This window comes from Lipotes vexillifer, unplaced genomic scaffold, assembly GCF_000442215.2.
Source record: "Lipotes vexillifer unplaced genomic scaffold, Lipotes_vexillifer_v1.1 scaffold777, whole genome shotgun sequence".
Taxonomy (NCBI): Eukaryota; Metazoa; Chordata; class Mammalia; order Artiodactyla; family Lipotidae; genus Lipotes; species Lipotes vexillifer.
Window position 1 is genome coordinate 3,922,167 of NW_006784423.1, and position 4,892 is coordinate 3,927,058.

The window sequence follows — 4,892 nt, forward strand, 5'->3', positions numbered from 1 at the left end:
AAGAGTGTAGATAATCTTTGAAATATTTAATGACACAAGAATGTTAAAGCTGTCATATTAAGTAAAAATCTAAGTTTACAAAACATTTTTCTGTATGACCCTTTTAGTTACCTATTAGAACCATTTATATATTGCTTGACTCTAGTGGTCGAATTATGGGTGAAATTTCTCTCTTTCTGCTCATTTGTACTTTCTGAATTGTTTAATGAATATGTATTGCTTTTGTAAAGAAAAACAGTTTGGAGAATTAAACAGTTTTTTTAAATACCTTTTTTCTGTCCTGTTGTGTCTGTGAATAGGAAGTAACAGAACTTGGAAACTATTTTTCTGAAAGCTGGGTAGTTAGGGAAATTGTAGGCTTTGGGGTTCACACTTTATGATTGAAACAACAATGTCATGAAGCAACCACATTAATGAGAAACATCGTGCTGCCATGTGGACAGGCAAAAGTATTAGAAATCATAAACTGTATTGATAACGCTATTGATCAATCAAAAACTACAGTATCTACGAGCATAAGATGTACCCCATATTCCCAGCAGCCTTGAGTTGGTCCACTGATTGTGCTAGTAGTCAGTCAGGCCAAGTACAGAGAGAGAGAGTAGTAAAAAAAAAAAAGACAAGAACACAACTTTTCTACATATTCTGTTTTAAAAATAAACTCCTCTAATTTTACTACTGATGAATTAAGAAATATAAGAATTTCTTAGAATCCAAACTGAGCCAAATTTTAAACCCTCTTTCTGATAGTTTTATTTTATCACCCCTCTTCCATATACTGTACTTTTCCTTTTATCTTAGGGTATTTTTCCAGATCAAAAATACAGAATCCAGATCCAGGGCTCTAGTGCACTATCTGGTACATCTTCTGACTGTCCTTAAAGAGGAAGCTGAGTATTCCCACCACACCAGTGAATGGCTTTCTGACAGTCACCGGATTCTTCTAGAAAGGAATAAAACTAATGCCATCAGATGTAAGCAAGAAATCTCCTTCTCAAACACTTGTCTGGAGACGTCAGGGAGTATTGAGCTTTACAGCTTCACTAGCAAGATGGAATCGTCTAGACAGGCAGTAAGATCCTGACGGATCCATACTGAGACACTGAATCTGCTGTCGTTTCTGGTGACTCCCTGGGGTCCTCTGTACACGCTTGGCTGACAAGCAATGAAGAGTACTACATCTGACCTAGACAAGGGACTTGCCAAACTTTCTGTAACCCCAACACCTAATGTTGGAACAAGGACGTGGTAAATGCACAGCCAGATCTTTGTTTGTTTGTTTTTGTCAAATTTAATGTAATGAGTGCTCTCCACAATCTGGGTGTTTTTAGATATGGACCCCCTCTGAGGGGCGGCAGGTAGCACTGCCCCTCCACACACACTGGCAGCTCCTTGACTCCACTCCGGCCACCACGCCTTCCCACATCATCAACTTTCCCTTTGGACAGGATACTTTTCAAAACACACAGACTTGCTCTCATTCTGCCAAGTCTTCAGAATGCTTTCCCTGGTCCTCATACCCTCTTCCACCCAGATCCATGACTGCTCTCCTTCAAAGACCACCTTCTCTTAGGAGTTGCACAACAAGCTTTCTCTACTTCCTCACCTCTCATTAACTCCTCTTAACAATCAAATCTGGCTTCTGTTCTGACCACCATGCCAAGACTTCTGCTGTCACCATCACAAACAACCTCCACGCTTCCACAGCCTAAGGTCACCTTTCTCTCCTCGTCTTAGTCATCTTCTCAGCAGTCCCTTCTCAAAACAGTCACCCCTCTGGGCTTCCTCAGTATCACATTTCCCACCAATCCTTCCATGTCTATTTCTGGCCTCTCTTCAGGCTCAGTCTTTGGCTCAGTCTCTAGATGTTGGGTTCCCAGGGCAGAGAGAGTCACTCTCTTCAGCCATCCTCCCTGGTGGTCTCATCTTTCCCATGGCTTTCAACCTGGTGACTCTCAAATCTAAGTCTCCGGCTCAGATTGCTCCTCTGAGCTCCTGATGGCCACATCCAATTATCCACCACCGTCTCAACTTGCACCTTTCACAGGCTTATCAACTATTACAGCATCACAACGAGCAAGGGATTCCTTTCTCCCCCAAGCCTTTGCCTTCCTGTCTTCCCTGTTCCAGTCTCTTCCATCTACTCACTCACTGAAGCTAGAAATCTGAAAGCGATTCTTAATTTGTCCCTCTCTCAACCCATAGCCAATCCACCAGCAAGTTCTTTCAGTTTTACCCTCCAGACTATACTCTAATGGCTCAAGGGTTCTGAAGGATGGGGCCTTTCCTACTTCTCCAGCTGTATCACAAACCCTCCTTTCCATGCCAGCCACACAAGCCACCTTGCTGTTCCTAGAACATGCCAAGCTCTTTTTCACTTTCAGGCCTTTTCTCCTTCTAGTTCCCCTCCCTGAAATCCTTTTACTGCTGCTTTTCACCCAGATGGATGCTTCGTATCTTTTATGTACCAGAATACTCAGAATTCTCTTCTTAGAAAGAAATTCCCAGACTATCCAACAGTCATGGTTTTATCTATCATTATGTCTTGTGTATTTTTCTTTAGAGGATTTATCACAATTTATAAATTCATAGTTATTTTTTGTTCACTTGTTTGTTGTCTATATTTCTTCCTTGAATCCCAGTTTGAAGAGTGACAATTAAATGTCTGCTTTGTTTAGTTATACCCAACATCTAGCACCATTTGTCACATACAGTGTGCACACAATTATGGGTGTATACACCATTAGTGTGTATCTGTTGAATAAATTAGTAAATATTTTAGATGAAGAACTCACCAAAATGAGGTGGAATAACTTTCCAAACCAAAAGTTTAAAATCCAGAATTGGAGTGCAGGCCTTCAGATGCAATTTATCACCTTCCCCACCACACCATAAGCTTCTCCTTAGGGTGAACCAGATAAAGAATCCATGGGGGGATCCACTCGGCTTAATGTTCTGCAGGGGGATTGAATGAATGTATCAGCAAGGCATGCTGCTTTATAAAGGAATCCTTTTATCCAGCAAAGTTTATAACTGCTAAATATTCACCAACAGCTATCAACTGCTAGGTATCAATTGCTAGAAGATGTTCAAGACAGGGTCAGTGCCCTTGGGCCTTCACAGGGTAAGAGTGAATAGTCCACTGCACATGCATCACCACGTATGCCCGGGATCCAAGAGAGAGAGGCCATGACGCCACTCACTGAGTCTCCCCGATACCCCTCACCCTCCATGGGGACAGGCATGCAATAGCATGAAGATGACATGTGTCCTCCTGTTCAGCAAAACTTTAAGAGCTTGGGAATGCCTGAGCCAGAGAAGCTATGTGGAAATCCACAAACAATGATGTAAATGTAGGCATTTCTTACATATATACATGTATACTTTATAGATGTAAAATTATTTTTATAGATACACATATATTATGTATATAGGTACATGTGTATTCAGACATATACCTACTGACAAATATACAGTTTTATCCAAATCTGTATCCAAATACATATGCATACATACCACATATGTATATACATATAAACACACACACACACACAGATTAATCCAACTTTCTGTTTGATAACGCTCCAGATATTTACATATACCCATAAAAATCTTGAGAAACAAATGTCTCTTGTATTTTTGGGGGGTGAAGACAATATGCCAGTATTTCTTATAGTGTCTTGCATATCCCACAGCAAAATATGAGGCAACAAGCATTATTCTTTAAGCTGTACTGTACGCTTCTCTAAGCTGTATTGTTTAAATATCTATTTGTTTAGAGAGTCTGCAATACCAATGCTGTCTGCAAGCACTGGTGAATTTTTTAACAGTGGCAGTCTCTTGTTAGAATTAATGGATAAAGTGCTAAGAAAAGAAAAAAAAAAGAGTTGCCATATAAAGGAAGAACCATTAACTCCTGGATTCCCAGAAGAATGGAATATTAAAAGTTTCTGTTTTATTGCAGTGAGTCTTCTCCCCCCTAAATTACCTCCACAGTGCTCAGGAGCAGTGCAGGATGCCAATGGCTCCAACCATACTTACCTCACACAGCCAGGTTACACTATCGCTGTCACTTGTGTGAACCAGAAAACTCATCACTTCAAGAATTAAAAATCATTCTAATTTACTTACTTATAGATACCTTGTAGCTACTTATAGATACCTGATGTATAATCAGCCCTCCCCTCTATATCCACCAGTTCCACACCCACAAATTCAACTGTGGATTTAAAATACTAGAAAAAAATTTCAGGAAGTTCCAAAAAACAAAACGTGAATTTGTCACGCTGGGATCTATTTATATAGCATCTACATTGTATTAGATATTAAAAGTAATCCAGAGATGATTTAAAGTATAGAGGAGGATATACATAGGTTATATGCAAATACAATGCCCTTTTATATAAGGGATTGAGCATCCGTGTATTTTGGTATCTGCAGGGGTCCTGGAACCAGTCCCCCATGGATACGGAGGTACTGAGGGAAAATGCACTCTCTCTCTCTACACACACTCCCTCTCTCCATACACACACACACACACACACACACACACACACACACACACACCACACATATATACACATATACATGTGCAATAGAATTACTAGCTATACCATATGATTCTTTACAACCAGAGGTGGATCATTTTACAAAGTTCAACCATCCAATTGCCCCTTCAATTTTGCAAGTGAGGGGAAAAAAATGACCCTTCGAAAGCCAGAGGGGGCCTCCTGTACTCCTCTGTCATTTCAGACTTGTTCTCTCTAATACTCCCACATCCACAGCCAGCCCAGGCTGATCGTAATGGTCCTGAGGGTAGAGCTCCTACCACTTGCCTAAGCTGGCTAGTTCAGAAGCTCTAAGCTCCAACTTTTTTTTTTCTTTCCTCTTTC